Source organism: Cebus imitator, unplaced genomic scaffold (genome assembly GCF_001604975.1).
Source record: "Cebus imitator isolate Cc_AM_T3 unplaced genomic scaffold, Cebus_imitator-1.0 Scaffold385, whole genome shotgun sequence".
NCBI classification, from domain to species: Eukaryota; Metazoa; Chordata; class Mammalia; order Primates; family Cebidae; genus Cebus; species Cebus imitator.
The window spans coordinates 180,441-198,042 of NW_016107700.1; the positions used below are offsets into that span (position 1 = coordinate 180,441).

Here is a 17,602-nt window from a genome sequence, read left to right on the forward strand (position 1 = left end):
AAATATAAACATAATATACAAGGAACAGGCACCAGGCACCATTGGCTCCACATCCTCGTCATCACTTGGAATTGTCAACTTTAGAATGTGTGCCTCACTGGTAGATGTGACAGTGTATCTACTTCCTTATGGCTTTAGTTTGCATTTTTTGTGGCTCTTATGAGGTCATGCCTCTTTAGTATTTACGGGCATTTATGACTGTCCTTCACTGAAATGCATTTCATGTCTTTCCTCATTTTACCATTGGATTGTTTAGATTTTTCTTGTTGATTTGTAGGAGTATACATCTATACCCGTATTCCATCTGCTAAGCCTTTTTGGTTATTTAGATGTGTTGGAAATATCTTTTCACAGTCTGTGGCTCGTCTTTTCACTCTTCCTTTGGTGTCCTTTGATGAAGAGAAGCTTATAATTTTAATTTAATTGATTTGTCACTCTTCTGTGTTTATAGGTTGTGTTTTTCTGTGCTTAAGAAATTCTTTCCATGAAGTCATTAAAAACATTCACCTATATTGTCTTCTGAATATCTTATGATTTGCCTTTTTTTTTTTTGAGACGAAGCCTCGCCCAGGCTGGAGTGCAGTGGCGCAATCTCAGCTCACTGCAACCTCCGCCTCCTGGGTTCAAGCAATTCTCCTGCCTCAGCTTCCCAAGTAGCTGAGGCTACAGGTACACGCCAGTATGGCTGGCCAATTTTTTGTATTTTTAGTAGGGGTGGGGTTTCACCATATTGGCCAGGCTGGTCTCGAACTCCTGAACTCCTGATCCGCCCCAGTTTGCCTTTTATATTTAAATCTTTAATTCTCCCTGGAATTGATTTGTGCATTTGGTGTGAGGTAGAAATCTAATTTAAATTTTTTCCCATGATTCTGCCCCACCCACCCAAAAAAATTAAATAGCCAGTGATGTCAGTATCACTGGTTACTGAACAGTTGATCTTTCCTGCACTAATTTTCAATGTCTATATTGTTATAAATCAAGTATTTGTATATGCATGCGTCTATTTTTGGACTATTCTGTTACATTGTTTGTTGGCCTATTCTTGTGCAAATACGACACTGCCTCACTCTTACCATTTTAAGTTCTTGGTAACTGATGGAATATTCTTCCTATTTTGTTCTTCCCTGGGAGTCACTGGCTTTGGAAACCTTCCTGCCGTCATAGGCTTTTTGCTTTGGAAAGCTCTCAACATTTACAAGGAAGCAATGAGTGTGAATGAAGGCAGATCACACCGTTGATTTCCATTTCCCCAATAAGCATTAAGGAGGATGATGTTGAGGGTCTGGTTGTGGTTGTCTTAGACTTTGCCTATGTTTTTATAAGCAGGGCAGACAAGCTCCAACAAGGGAACTCAGTGATCTAATTAGATGTTACTAGAAATCTTATTGGGGCTGTGATCTTACTCTTTTGTTTTTGAGATGGAGTTTCACTCTTATTGCCCAGGTTGGAGTGCAATGACTGGTTTCGGCTCACTGCAACTTCCGCCTCCTGGGTTCAAGTGATTCCCCTGCCTCAGCCTCCCAGGTGACTGAGATTACAGGCGCCTGCCACCATGCCCTGCTATTTTTTTTTATTTTTATTTTTTATTTTTAGTAGAGACAGGATTTCACCATGTTGGACAGTCTGGTCTTGAACTCCTGGTCTCAGGTGATACACCTGCCTTAGCCTCCCAAGGTGCTGGGATTATAGGCATGAGCTACCGTGCCTGGCTTGATCTAATTCTGAAGAAGTCACTTTGGAGAAAAATATTATTTAAGGGCTTTTCATAAAGTATTCAAAAAGGTACAAGTTCTAATCTAACACTGCCATTTGTGGTTTTTGAGCAAGCGTATTCGCATTTCTACTTAAGCATCTGAAGTGTTGCCTCTCTCTCTGGAAAAATTCTTCCCTTGGTTATTTTTCTCTTGTCACTGGAAGAATACATGCCTGCATGAATTCTCTATCCACTTAAATGGTCTCTTTAGGTATAAATAACCTCATGATCACATGAAAGTTAAAGCTTTAATGGAAAAGACTCAGATGAAATATTACCTAAGTAGGAATTAATTGCTTTTTATCACTTTACATTATTTCATTTTTAGTATTATGAAAAATATAATTGTTCCTTTTCTTAAAAAATTCAGTGTAATTTGTGCTCAGTTTTAGACCCATAATTTTTCCCATATGTTTATAGTTTAATTATATTTTCAAGCCAAAATACTTGAGTTTTTTTTCTATCATAATATTGTCAATATGAGAAATATACTTTTAGTTTAAAATACCTTTTAAAACTTTTTTTTGTTGTTTTTTGAGACAGGGTATTGTTCTGTTGCCCAGGCTGGAATGCAAGGGCACGATCTTGGCTTACTATGGCCTCAACATCCCAGGCTCAAGCAACCCTCCCGCCTCAGCCTTCCAACTAATTTTTTTTTTTTTTTTTTTGAGAGGGAGTCTCACTCTGTCACCCAGGCTGGAGTGCAGTGGCATGATCTCGGTTCACTGCAACCTCTGCCTCTCAGGTTCAAGCAATTCTTCTGCCTCAGCCTCCCAAGCTGGGACTATAGGCATGCACCACCACGCCTAGCTAATTATTATATTTTTAGTAGAGATGAGGGTTTCATCATGTTGGCCAGGTTGGTCTTGAACTCCTGACCTCAGGTGATCTGCCCAGCTTGCCCTCCAGAAGTGGTGGGATTACAGGCGTGAGTCACCGTGCTCGATGCCTCCTCGACATTTAAATAAAATCATATTTTAAAATTGAGATGTAAGCCTACACTTCCCCCTTATCACTTATCTCTAAGTTTACTTCCTAGACCTGGTTTGTACTTTTGATTTAGTACTTTCAAAGTGTGATTTTCTTTTAATAATTATTTTTCTGTTGCAGTATGTTTCAACTCTTCTTGGTCTTGAAAAGATTTGTGAGTTTTTTTGACAAAAGGTGGTGGTAATTCTCTATTTTGGTGGATCCAGTAAAGGGGGCTGCTCTCTTACCAGCTGATTATTGCCTCCAGAAGCAGCCCTACCATGCCTTTATTGGTCAGTTAGCCAAAATTTACACATTTACTCTGAGGCTTACAAAAATACTGTGTTCGTAAAAAGCCCTCCTTCACATTTTGTGAAACAGTTGCATGGTGATTTGGGATATTTTAAGTTTACCATCACCTCCCTGTCCTCTGCAAAAATAAAAGTTGTGGCCGGGCGCGGTGGCTCACGCCTGTAATCCCAGCGCTTTGGGAGGCCGAGGCGGGTGGATCACGAGGTCAAGAGATCGAGACCATCCTGGTCAACATGGTGAAACCCCGTCTCTACTAAAAATACAAAAATTAGCTGGGCATGGTGGCACGTGCCTGTAATCCCAGCTACTCGGGAGGCTGAGGCAGGAGAATTGCCTGAACCCAGGAGGCGGAGGTTGCGGTGAGCTGAGATCGCGCCATTGCACTCCAGCCTGGGCAACAAGAGCGAAACTCCGTCTCAAAAATAAATAAATAAATAAATAAAAGTTGTGGAAGGCAAAAACAACTCTGTTGCATAAAAAGGAAAACTTGGTGTAGGAAAAAATAACTAGGAATGATGGCTAGGTGACAGTGTACTCCTAAACTGAAGATGTAAAAAAATTCCTGATCGTAAGTAAGAAAAATTATGTAGTTATCTATCCATTGCATACCTGATGACTGAACACTTGTTATGGCCCAGGCATTTGTACCCTAACGGTGCCAGGGTACAAAGTTCCTGCCCTCAGTGGGTTGACACACTAGCAGGGGAGAAAGGCAACAAAAGCTTAAGCAAGTCAATATGTAATTTTACATGGTGATAGGTGCTAAACAGTAAATAAAGCAAGGAGGAGGAATAACAAGACTGGTGGGGGTGCTGGCTGGGGTGGTCATTTGAGAAACGAGGGCCAGCCATGGCCTTTCGGAGGAGATGACGTTGGAGCTGAATCCCAAGTGGTCAGAAGGAGCAAGACGGGGAAAGATTTCCATTCCCGGGTCAAAAGTAATAGCAAGTGTAAAGATGGTGCGACAGGAATGAACTAGGTGTTTGTGAACATGGCATGTCGGGTGCTGCGAGCCTTTGGGGCGCGGAACTACACTGTGGGACTGTGTGGCTCAATACAGGACAGTTAGCATCCCTGGCCACTCTAATTACAAAAACAGTCACACATTCTAGACACCTGCTCTCTGCCTCCACCCCAAGGGGGCAGTACTGCCTTCAACCAGGACCCCAAAAGACTCCAAAAGTGGCGGTTGTTGGGGAGGGAGAATACGAGAGGGGCAGTGGAGGGAGTGGTCAGCAAGCAGGTTCTTTGAGCCCTGGCAAGAAGTCTGGATTTTGTTTTAAGCCACCTGAGTGATGTGATTTCATACCTTTTCTTTTCTTTTCTTTTTTTTTTTTTTTGAGATGAGGAAGAATCCACATTTTTTCTTTCTTTTTTTTTCTTTTGAGATGGCTCCTTGCTCTGTTGCCCAGGCTGCAATGCAGTGCATGACCTGGGCTCACTGCAACCTCCGCCTCCCGGGTTCAAGCGATTCTCCTGTCTCAGCCTCCCAAGTAGCTGGGGCTACAGGTGCACACCCAGCTAATTTTTTGTATTTTTAGTAGAGACAGGGTTTCACTGTGTTAGCCAGGATGGTCTTGATCTCCTGACCTCTTGATCTGCCCGCCTTGGCCTCCCAATGTACTGGGATTACAGGTGTGAGCCACTGCACCCGGCTCATACATGTTTTTAAAAGATCACTCTTGTTCCTTGCAGACAGTGGAAGAGTGAGCCAAGTTAGGAGGCTATTGCAGTAGTTCAGGTAAGAGATGATGGCGGCTTGGACTGAGTGAGAATCTGCTTGAGAATGAGAAGTGATTGGATTCAGGATGTATGTTGAAATATTTGTTAATTAATTAACTATGGGAGGCAAAAGAAGGTGGAGAAATCAGGATGGCTTCTAGGTTTCTTATAAGGAGCTAAGAAGAATGCTAAGAAATCATATAAGGAGATATAAAAATGAAGGAATAAAACTATTTCACACTTAAATTTAGGAGATGAAATATTGCTTATTTGAATTTGAAAATTCTTATGGATACCAATATTGATACTTTGTTTGAAAAAGAACTTTCAGATGAGTCTGCTGGTGGGGCATGGTGACTCATGCCTGTAATCCCAGCATTTTGGGGGCCTGAAGTGGGTGGATCATTTGAGGTCAGGAGTTTGAGACCAGCCTGGCCAATTTAGTGAAACCCCATCTCTACTAAAAATACAAAAATTAGCCAGGTATGGTGGTGCACACCTGTAATCCTGGCTATTTGGAAGGTTGAGGCAGGAGAATCGCTTGAACCTGGGAGGCTGGCGGAGGTTGCAGTGAGCCAAGATTGCACCGCTGCACTCCAGCCTGGGTGCAGAGCAAGACTCCATCTCAGAAAAAAAAAGATGAGTCTGCCAAAACATTTCTCATTTGGAAGGGATTCATGACTTTGCCAGAAAAACAAGCAGCATCCTATAGTTATAATGCTCTATGATGTAATTTACTGGACTTAAGTTGGCTACATTTCATGATGCATATTAAGTGTGGAACCACATTTTTTTAGTTTCTGTTATAAAATTAAAATGTTAAGTCATTCTTATTCTTATAAAGTCAGACTAGCCACGTGTACTCGTTTAACATTCTGTGAAACCAACTTCATCGAGTTACTGAAATGGATGCCAGTACTTTTTAAACCAGAGTTAAAATAATTATTTATAGGAAGCAGTTGTGCACTCTAGATTAGGAACATGGAGACTGGAGCATAAATATATTCTTGAGCTAGAATTAAAGTAAAACATGTGACCGATGGAAATAACTGGCAGGAAATTACCTGCCATGGAGCTTGGTAAGCCTTTGTTGACTCACTCGCACTGCTAGATCATGCGATGGTCACTGACAGCCAGGGAGGCGAGTAGGCTAGTCCAAGTGAAAAGCTGATATGATCTTTGTCTGCATGAACAGAAACACTGTTTGTGATGTGATGATAATGCTGGCTTCTTGCTCCTGGAATAGTGTATTCTAGGTAAAATGGTCCAGAGGCCAATGGGTGGTAGATACAGGGATACAGAGCTCAATGTACTATTAAAAAAGACCTTCTCTAATGACTAAGCGCAAAGTGAAAGTGAGCAGGCCATCTGAGGAGAGAGACTTCCCTGTTGGCTCATCATGATGTTTAAGCAGAAGCCAAAAAGCTACTTGGTAGGAATGTCAAGGAAGTGAGTCAGGTGTTTTCGGCACTGTGACTCCATCATTGTGCCTCTCTCCTTAATACCTCAGAATTAGAATAAAGTCTTGATAACAGTAGTTGCACAGTCCCGTGGTTCATTTTGCAATGACTGCTTGGTTGTTGAACTCTCTAAGTGAAACACCATAGCGATGGGAGCAATGCCAGCAAGCCTGGCCACTTTTAGTCTACAGCAGATATTGCGAACTGGTATCCCGTGGCCACAGTCAGCCCTGGTGATTTATAAACATTTTGATTTAGGGATCTGGTTTTTTCTGCTTTTTTCAAGGAGAATCACATAAACTGGATTTCAGGCCAGTCTCAAAAAACTGGAAGATTTTACAGAGCCTGGGGCCCACATTTCTGTGCGGTATCAGAGGGTGGAGCTGAATGAGTCCTCCTCTCCCCTCTCCCCTCTTCATTCTCTCTCTCCCCGATTTTTTATTTTTATTTTTAGAAACGGAGTCTTGCTCTGTTGCACAGGCTAGAGTGCAGTGGTGCGGTCTTGGCTCACTGCAACCTCTGCTTCCCAGGTTCAAATGATTCTCCTGCCTCAGCCTCCTGAGTAGCTGTGATTACAGTTGCATACCACTGTGTGCATTTCATATTTTTAGTAGAGACATGGTTTTGCCATGTTGTCCAGGTTGGTCTTGAACTCCTTGCTTCAGGTGGTCCACCACCTCGACCTCCCAAAGTGCTGGGAGGAACCACCACACTTGGCTTTTTCTTTTCTTTCTTTTTTTTTTTTTTTTTTTTTTTTTTTTTTTTTTTTTTTTTGGGTCTTGCTCTGTCACCCAGGCTGGAGTGCAGTGAGATGAATACAGCCCACTGCAGCCTAGACCTGCTGGGTTTAAGTCATCCTCACATCTCAGCCTCCTGAGTATCTAGGACTACAGGTGTATGTCACCACACCTGGCTAATTTTTAAGTTTTTTGTAGAGACAACACTTTGCTATATTGTCTGGCCAGGTCTTAAATTCCTGGACTCAAGCGATCTTCTGCCTTGACCTCCCAAAGTGCTGGGATTACAGTCATGAATCACTGCACCTTCACCTTTCTTTCTTTTTTTCTTTTTCTTTTTTTTTTTTTTTTAAGACGGGGTTTCACCATGTTGATTAGGCTGGTCTTGAACTCCTGACCTCAGGTGATCCGCCCACCGTGGCCTCCAAAGTGCTTGGATTATAGGCGTGAGCTACCACGCCCGGCCACCTTTCTTTTAGAAAGAGCATGAATCTCTAATTCACCCAAGTCCCCACCATTCCATCTCATTCGTATTATCTCACTGTCTGTTCCTCCTTCATTTATATCATCTGTCACTTATCTGTTGACATGTGAGTTTTGACTTTTGATCGAGATGCTGACACTCTTCCTGCCCTTCTAGGAAAGGAAAGTAAAGGAGGAAGGAAAGTAGAGGGGGAGAAAGGGAAGCATGAAGAAGGATCACAGTGCAATAAAAAAATCCTGGACCTGCATTCTCAGCGCTGCTTCTTCTGTCTCGGAGTCGGTTTTTTCATCTAACAAACAGTAAAGGACTGATGTTTATTTTTGTGTTAGATCATACATACAGGAGTAACTGGCATATGATTTGTCCAAAGTACACATTCTTTAGCTGGTGCTCCTCCATGTTCCCCTGTAAAGGCTGCGGCAACTATAATGTTCCACTGTTTCGCTGTTTTGTGATTGTTGATTTTCAGGTCTGTTTTCTCCACCAGATTCTGTTTGTTTTATTCAACTTTGTATCGCCAAGCACCTACCTATTTTTCTTTTTTGAAGGTAGGGTTTTCTCTTTCCTTTTATTTTATTTTATATTTTTTATTTTTGAGGCAGAATCTTGCTCTGTTACCAGGCTGGAGTGCAGTGGCACGACGTCAGCTCACTGCAACAACCACTACCTCCCTGGTTCAAGCAATTCTCTTCTCCTACCTCAGCCTACTGAGTAGCTGGGACTGCAGGCGCGCGCCACCATGCCCAGCTAATTTTTGTATTTTTAGTAGAGACAGGGTTTCACCATGTTGGCCAGAATGGTCTTGATCTCCTGACCTTGTGATCCACCCACCTCAGCTTCTCAAAGTGCTAGAATTACAGGGGTGAACCACTGTGCCTGGCCCGGCTTCCTCTTTCTTTATTGGACACTGTAGATGCCATGTAGTTCTGAACATTACACTGTTAAATAGTTACTTAACAACTGACCAGAACTAAGGCTCTGGTGTAGAGCTCCAAATCAGAAGCAAAAGGGAATGGTACTGGGTTGGGGTTTATTTTTCTAACGTTACCCAAACCCAGAAAATGAGGATTGTGAGCCCCTTCGTGGGACAAATGCAGGGATGGGGCCCGTGGAGCTAACCCTTTAGTGCCTCTGGCTGCGTCACTCTCAGGGTAAGGGAACCAGCCAGGGGCTGCAGAGAACAGCCGGCCTGGTCCAGACATGGGCGAACATAACTGGAAGGAGGTTAGGAAATGGACAGGTCCTGTCCAGTGTAGATAAAATGACAGCGGCAAAGGCAGGTTCAGGGCAGAGGAGAGGCTGGGGGATCAGTATTGTAGTGATGCAGGAGTCCTGTTCTGAGTGGCTGCTCAGGGTATTGACATGCCATTTTGATAAGTACATGAATTAATGAGTGAATTTCAAGAGTTAGGAGAGAGAGACTAGAGAGAAAAGAGAGATGACTGGGCATCTCTTCCTTCCCTTCTGCAGATCCTCAGTCTTCTAGTCTCATCTCTCTAGAAGGATATCCACCCATACGCACTGATCTACTTTGTGCCAGAGTTAAACATTCTTAAGAAATTAAGAAGGTGATTCTTTGCCAACCATATTCCAGTTCTTTGTTTAGGAGCTATATTATCAGCTTTGTTTATGGCTCCAGAAATAGCTTTTAATACTCAGAGCTAAAACACTGTTTTGGTTTAGCATGACTCTAGTTTTCACTGAATATTTAGTATTTTTAAGTTAGGTGGTTTATTTTTAATTTATTTATTTTTCTTGAGGCAGGGTCTCGCCCTGTTGCCCAGACTGGATTATAGTGGTATGATTTCGGCTCACTATGGCGTCCACTGCCCGAGTTCAAGCAATTCTTGTGCCTCATTCACCTGAGTAGCTGGGATTACAGGTGTGCGCTATCACACCTGGCTAATTTTTGTATTTTTAGTAGAGGCACGGTTTTGCCATTGTGGCCAGGCTGGTCTTGAACTCCTGGCCTCAAGTGATTGGCCCGCCTCAGCCTCTCAAAGCGCTGGGATTACAGGCATGAGCTACCATACTCAGCCTAAAATTAATTGTTTTTCTAAGCAAATTATTTTGCTTTTGTGACCCAAAGTAGTACTCTCAGATATTTAGTGTAGTAATTTATTACTCAGATATATAACTTTTTACAAAGAGAATCATAGCAGAAAAGAACAAGGTAACATATTGTGGGGCGTATGTTCTGAAGGAGCACCTGACCTTCTAACACCATGTAAAGCTTTGGCATTTAGTGTCATCGTATGTAACCAATGTTACTTTTGCTGCTGTATCATAATGATACTTAGTCATATCAGTTTGATTAAATGCTTCCTTTGTGTGGTTCCCAGCAGCATCGCTGTAGAAACTATCCTTAAATTTATCAGGAGACCTGAGTTTCAATTCTGATTCTCTGTTTACTGAAGGCCAAATATATAAACTTTGTTTTTTTTTTGTTTTTTTTTTTTTGAGACAGAGTCTCCTTGTGTCACCCAGGCTGGAGTGCAGTGGCATTATCTCAGCTCACTGCAACCTCCGCCTCCCGGGTTCAAGAGATTCTCCTGCCTCAGCCTTCTGAGTAGCTGGGATTATAGGCACTCCCAGTTTATTTTTTGTGTTTTTAGTTGAGATGGGGTTTTGCCACATTGACAAAGCTGGTCTGAGACTCCTGAGCTTAGGCAACCCGCCTGGCTTGGCCTCCCAAAGTGCTGGAATTATTGGCCTGAGGCATCTCGCGTGGCCAAATATATAAAGTTTAAAAATAGCTCTCTTGTGTTCATTACCTACCACATACTGTGTATTGAGCTAAATATTTAATATGCCAGATAGCATATGCCTCATTAGCTTATGAAGTAGAGGCTTTTATTATTATTTCCACCTACATAGACGAGAGAATTGCGGCACAGATAAATTAATTAGTTTGTCTAGTGATGGAACCCAAATCTCATTCAGGCAGTATGACTTCAAAACTTATATTGCTAGAAGTTCTCTACGTGCTTTACATATATTAACTCATTCAGACTCACCAGGCTGTGCATTTTTAGCTCATAGAGTTGTTAAGAGCATTAAATAGGAATATGTATGTGTATGTATTTATATATGTATGTATGCAGATGGTCCCTGACTTCACGATGGTTCATCTTAATGATTTTTTGACTTTCCAATGGTGTGAAAGTGGCACGCTTTCAATAGAAACCATATTTTGGGTGCCCATCCATCTATTGTGTTTTTCACTTTCAATACGCTAGTCAACAAATGACATGAGCTATTCAACACTTTCTTTTAAATAGGCTTTGTGTTAGGTAATTTTTGCCCAAATGTAGGCTAATGTAAGTGTTTTGAGCATGTTTAAGGTAGGTGAGGCTAAGTAAGCTATATTTGATAGGTTAGTCATAGTATTAAATGCATTTTTGACTTATTTTTCAACTTATGATGGGTTTATTAGGACATACATCTCGTCATCACTTGAGGAGCATCTGTATATGTATGTATGTGTATGTATAGATAGATAGATATACATTCTATGCAAAGGGAATTATAAGTTAATTCTAAACTGCTTCGGTAGCATTATTATACATTCTTACATAAGATTGAAGAATTTTGTGATTTTGATTTATTTATATCCTTTAAAGTGACCAGGAAGGTAGAGTTTGCATGCAGAAAATTTACAGGTACATTAATTCCATAAAACAGTATGACAGTAAGAGCTTAGTCCTTCTTTATAACTTTGTAGTTAAATTTTTATTTTCTTTAAATATTTTTGCAAGGTAGAATTTATCAGTGCTGTTATTTAGCAACGGTGTGTATGGCTTCATAATTTGGGGGGCTGTCTGTTTTGTGCTCTAAGCCATGGGGCTGCTATGGTGACTGCTTTAGAAACTTTCAAATACCTTTGCTATTGAACAGGTTTCAGTGCCTCATTCCTGTCTATGAGGCCAGGTTTCTTACATGAACTCACTCTGTTTATGTAAATTTACCTCTGAGAATTTTCAAGGCAGTAGTTTCATGGCCTCTCCTCCAGTTTTCTGTGTGTGTGTGTAGTATGATGGAAAAGTCAAAAGCCCTTAAATTAAATCAGAGTTTAATCCATGTCCCTGAACTAGATAAGCTGCTTTAGACCTTTTCCTTATCCCCTACACGTCGCTCAGTAAATACTTGCTGATTGACTTTCAAATTCAGATTACTTTTACACTAGCATATGGTGAGCACAGAGTTTTTGTTTTGTTTTGTTTTGTTTTTTTCTTTGAGAGGGAGTCTTGCTCTGTCACCAGGCTGGAATGCAGTGGTGTGATCTTGGCTCACTGCAATCCTCCACCTCCTGGGTTCAAGCGATTCTCATGCCTCAGCCTCCTGAGTAGCTGGGATTACAGACATATGGCACCACGCCCAGCTAATTTTTGTATTTTTAGTAGAGACGGGGTTTCACCATCACCAGGATGGTCTCAATCTCCTGACCACGTCATCTGTCCTCCTCTGCCTCCCAAAGTGCCGCGATTATAGGCATGAGCCACCGTTCCTGGCCTGGGCACAGAGTTTTAAAAAAATACTGGCAGCAGAAAACTTGTTGGCATGTTTCAGTTTTCAGAGTTTTCTAGAAGGTCTTATAACAGCCGAGAAGCAGCACAGCCATCTGTCTGTCTACCTAGGGTGGAACTCAGCAGCTCTCTGTTCAGCGGCTCCTGCCTTTGTAGTGGATTTCCTTACTGTGCTGTAATTAAGTCAGCCGGCAGGAGTTCCTGTATTGAGAAGGCCTCTCCCTGCTGGAGAAGTCCCACTGCCTTTGTGTTACCTGCCATGTTATTGTGGAGTGGATAATTTTTTTTTCCTGCATGGGTCTTGATTTAACAGCAGGATCCTCTGGGCTTCTTCCAAGAAGCATCACATTTCTCTGAAAATAAATGGCCTACGAATTATTTCTCGAGATTATGAAAGTCTATTAGATGAAAGCTTTCCTTTTTCTCATGTTCAAAACAATGCTAAATGTTTATAATTATATTCCCAAAGAATTACTTCTTTCACTGGCTTCCTTTGCTCTAGCAAAGGTGGATATTTTTCCATGGCAGATAAATTTTATAAAAATGTAATATTTTAGAAAATGCCTAAATGTCAAGAATACAACATCTAGTTCTTACTTGGGCAGCACATATGCTAAAATTGGAATGTTACAGACAAGATTAGCCTGGCCCCTGTGTAAGGATAACACATAAATACCTGAAGCATTCCGTATTTTTGTTTTGTTTTGTTTTTAGACGGAGTCTCTCTGTCACCCAAACTGGAGTGCAGTGGTGCGATCTTGGCTCACTGCAACCTCCGCCTGCCAGGTTCAAGTGATTCTCCTGTCTCAGTCTCCCACGTAGCCAGTACAACAGGCGTGCTCTACCACAGCCAGCTAATTTTTGTATTTTTAGTAGAGATGGGGTTTCACCATGTTGGCCAGGATAGTCTCAGTCTCCTGACCTTGTAATCCACCTGCCTTAGCCTCCCAAAGTGCTGGGATTAAGGCGTGAGCCACTGCGCCCAGCCTCATTCCATATTTTCATGTTGGCCAAAGGGTACAAAGTTTTAATTAGACAGGAAGAATAAGTTTTTGAGATCTATTGCACAGCAGGTGACTACAGTAAGTAATGTAATGTATATTTCAAAATTGCTAAAAGAGTAGATTTTTAATGTTCCCACCACATATAAAGTATGGAAGGTAATACATGTTAATTATCTTAATTTAATCATTCCATAATGTATACATATATCAGAACATCACATTATACCCTATAATATATACAATTATTGTGAATTAAAAATAAAACAAAAAAATACAATATTTTTATAAGCATCTTACTGTGGTCTAATAAAAGAAAGGCTATAAATAAGACTGTTATAACTGGATTTGAATATCCTTAAAATTTTGTTTGTTTGTTTTTGAGACAGGGTCTCACTCTGTTGCCCAGGCTGGAGTGCAGTGGTGATCATAGCTCACTGCAGCTTTGACCTCCCCAGGGTCAGGTGATCCTCCCACCTCAGCCTCCTGAGTAGCTGGGACTATAGGTGTGCACCACCACACCTGGCTAATTTTTGTATTTTTTTTTTAGGGATGGGGTTTCATTATGTTGCCCAGGTTGGTCTCGAACTCCTGAGCTCAAGTGATCTGCCCGCCTCGGCCTCCCAAAGTGCTGGGATTACAGGTATAAGCCATGCCCAGCCAAAAACATTTTTTTTTTCTTTTCTTTTGTGAGACAGATGTCTCGCTATGTTACCCAGATTAGACTCAACCCCTGGGCTTAAGAAAGCCTCCTGCCTCAGCCTTTTGAGTAGCTGGGACTGTGGGTGTGCACCACTGCACCTGGGTATTCTTTTTTTTTCATTCTCTCCTTTAGAGATGCTTGTGTTGCCCCTCCAGCCAAACCTCCCTCTGCACATCTGTTTCCTTCTTTTCTCATCCTTCTCTCCTCCAGATGGTCTGCTTATCTGTCTGGTACCCTTCTCCATGGTAAGCATACCTCCCTGCATCTTAAACTCTTCCTGGAATGTTCTTTCCATCTCCTTAACCTCAGTTTATTTGTCCTCCCCAAAATCTTGTGAGAAAGATATGCTTATTTTCTCCCACACCCCATAAATCTAAGAATCCAGAGAGAGAGAGAGAGAGTGGTGTATTCTTTCTTCTTTCCCTGTTGTAACCTCTGAACCATTATTCTGCTTTGCCTCTACTTTTTGCGAGCATTCTCGCCTCTAGTCTATTTGACTGAATAATTCAATGAGAAAGAATAGGTTCTAAGAAAAAGCTAAGATAGAAGTCACAAGTGGGGAATTTAACAGCAAATATTTTTGTGGCATCATGATTTTACTTCTTGTTTTTTTTTCTTGAGATGGAGTTTTACTCCTGTCGCCCAGGCTGGAGTGCAATAGCCCAATCTTGGCTCACTGCAACCTTTGCCTCCCGGGTTCAAGCGATTCTCCTGCCTCAGCCTCCCGAGTAGCTGTGATTATAGGCATGCACCACCACGCCTGGCTAATTTTGTTTTGTATTTTTAGTCAAGACGGGATTTCTCTATGTTGGCTAGGCTGGTCTCAAACTCCTGACCTCAGGTGATCCGCCCGTCTCAGCCTCCCAAAGTGTTGGGATTACAGGCGTTAGCCACCACACCTGGCCAATTTTACTTTTTTATGTAAACTCATAACTGAATTCAAGCTCTTGATTCTGACTACAAGGCTGGATTCAATGTAACTCTGAGAATGATGACATAAGGTATAGATAATTAATATGAGAGTAGAAATATTATTATCCTGTTGGTAAGATGCGTAATTTCATCATGAAATCTGGTAAATCAAGTCAAAATAGTCCCCAGTTTTCCAAGAAGCATTTCATAGTGTTTTCATTTTTTGTTGGAAATCTTCCCAGACCTGACCTTTGGAAGTCTGCTGTTACTCTGAGGATGTGTTCATAGGAGAAACATATGAGCAGGAATGTAAATTATGAAAAATCCTGGAATTTACTTGTAATCTCAAGTGTTACTGGCTTGTGCACACAAGAAATGGAAGTCTACTGTCTTCTTTTTTCTTTTATTTTTACTTATTTATTTATTTTGAGATGGAGTTTTGCTCTTGTTGTCCAGGCTGGAGTACAGTGGTGTGATCTCAACACACTGCAACCACCGCCTCCTGAATTCAAGTGATTCTCCTGTCTCAGCCTCCTGAGTACCTGGGATTACAGGTGTGTGCCACCACGCCCTGCTAATTTTTGTATTTTTAGTATAGGCAGGGTTTCACCATGTTGGCCAGGCTGGTCTTGAACTCATGACCTTAGGGGAACCACTCGTGTCAACCTCCCAAAATGCTGGGATTACAGGCGTGAACGACAGCGCCTGGCCAACTGTTTTCTTTTTAAAAATATCCTTGCTTACTGAATGTGTAAAGTAAGGTAAAATAGTGTAGCATGCCTTACTACTTAAACATTAAAAAATTTATTTTTTTTTTTGAGACAGAGTCTTACTCTGTTGCCCTGGCTGGAGTGCAATGGCATGATCTCAGCTCACCGCAACCGTCACCTCCCTGGTTCAAGTGATTCTCCTGCCTCAACTTCTCAAGTAATTGGGATTATAGGCATCTACCACCATGCCCGGCTAATTTTTGTATTTTTAGTAGAAGCAGGGTTTTGCCATGTTGATCAGGCTGGTCTTGAACTCCTGACGTCAGGTGATCCACCTGCCTCAGCCTCCCAAAGTGTTGGGATTACAGGCGTGAGCCCCGTCACCCTGCTTAAGTATTTTAAATTATTAATATGGTTGAAAAAATATTTTTCACATTGTGTAACCATTTAGAATGTCGGTCAGATTGTTTTTGGGATGCGTGTTCTTTGCCTTCCTGACAAAGGGTATGTGAAAGCCTCCATTGAAGGAAGTGCCATAGTGTGAGAGAATCTTTTTCTTTCTATGCACACTGTATTTGATTCTGTGTTTATAGGAACTGTGTCTGCAGACAAAAAGCACTGATTTTAGTTTCTTCAGGTGAATAAAATGTTACTTGCAGTTCCTCATTTTCACAGTGTTCCTATTACATACATCGTGTGTGTAGTTTTGACATTTAAGGAAGCAGAGCTAAAAAAAAAAAGACAGTAACTTTATCAACAACATATTATACATCGGAGGAAATGTGGTGACTTAAATTCTGTGATTGGAAACTCAAGAGTTTTTTGGTGTACTTGAAATGTTCTGTAGAACGTACATGTTTGCATGACCAAGAAAGGAAAGCACATTGGAGGACTTTGCACTGGTTCACATCCAATTCTGTAAAATTCTCACAAAGTCAGGCATCTCTTAACCCTTCGAGGGCATACGGGTTCAGAACCATGTTTTCTATTTTGCATCTTTCCCTTTGGCTGAGTGGTTACCTTTTCTGAGCCCTTGGCTTGCTTTCTGTGAACATAAGGCTCTCCATCTGCCCCTTTAAAGTGAAGATTTATAATTCAAACAAGACAGCGTTTCGATGTTGCACTCCTGTCTTACAAGATATCAACTTAAAGTTAAGAAAATGGAATTATTCAAGGGCTTGTTATCTGGTTTATGGCTTATTCAAAATTTATATTTCTGATTTATTTTTTGTTCTGATGTCTGCCTGTGACTAATTTGTGTTTTTGTTATTAAGCTAAGATTGTATGGAAAATATGGCAAAACCAAAATTCTATATTTCTAATGCCCCATGAGAAATCTGATTTAGAGGCCCTTGTTTTGGACACATTTTTTTTTAAAAAGTTTTTTATTTTTTTACACGGAGACTTGCTCTGTTGCCCAGGCTGGAGTGCAGTGGTGCAATCTTGGCTCACTGCATCCTCCGCCTCCTGGGTTCAAGTGATTCTCCTGTCTCAGCCTCTTGAGAAGCTGGGACTACAAGTGCCCACCACCATGCCTGGCTAATTTTTGTATTTTAGTAGAGGTGGGGCTTCACCATGTTGGCCAGGCTGGTCTCTAGCTCCTAACCTCAAATGATTCATCCGCCTCAGCTTCCAAAGTGCTGGGATTGTAGGCGTGAGCCACTGTGCCCCACCTGGACACCCTTTTTGAATAGCACCTACCACAATATCCTGAAACCAGCGGTTTCCTAGCCTTTCGTTTACCGTTTGTTGTAAGCTTCTTGAGTCTTGGTGATTCTTGTTTCATTTGTTTTTGTGTCTCCCCAGAGCCTAGCACACAGTAAGTGGGTGATTAACAGAAGTTTATCAGATGTATGGGCTCAATCATAGTTTATTTTTTTAATAAAAGGTATAAATCTTGTCAGTGTTTTACATTTTGCTGAACAAAAGAGGAGGTAATGGATTCCTTTCAAATAGGAAGGAAAAATTAGGGAGGGAAAAGAAGGATTGGTTGAAACTCTATTGAAGTATGTCAACATAAAATTATATTTATAGCCAGGCATGGTGGCTCATGCCTATAAGCCAAGCACTTTGGGATGCCAAGGCAGGTGGATCACTTGAGGTCAGGAGCTTGAGACCAGCCAGGCCAATATGGTGAAACCCCATCTCGACTAAAAATACAAAAATCAGCTAGACATGGTGGCAGGCACCTTAATCCCAACTACTTGGAAGGCTGAGGCAGAATTGCTTGAACCTGGGAGGGGGAGGTTGCAGTGAGCTGAGATTGTGCTACTGCACTTCTAGCCTAGGCAAAAGAGTGAGACTCTGTCTCAA

General features: G+C 41.5%; 1 protein-coding gene and 1 non-coding gene across 8 annotated transcripts in view; both read left to right on the plus strand.

Moving 5' to 3' along the window:
• BICD1 (BICD cargo adaptor 1) overlaps nt 1-17,602 on the plus strand; it is a 288,717-nt gene that overhangs the window by 20,422 nt on the left and 250,693 nt on the right. The gene's annotated exons all lie outside the window — the stretch shown is intronic.
• LOC119468140 lies at nt 12,553-12,659 on the plus strand. The gene has a single exon (XR_005196781.1). It is a non-coding gene; the product is annotated as a U6 spliceosomal RNA (small nuclear RNA).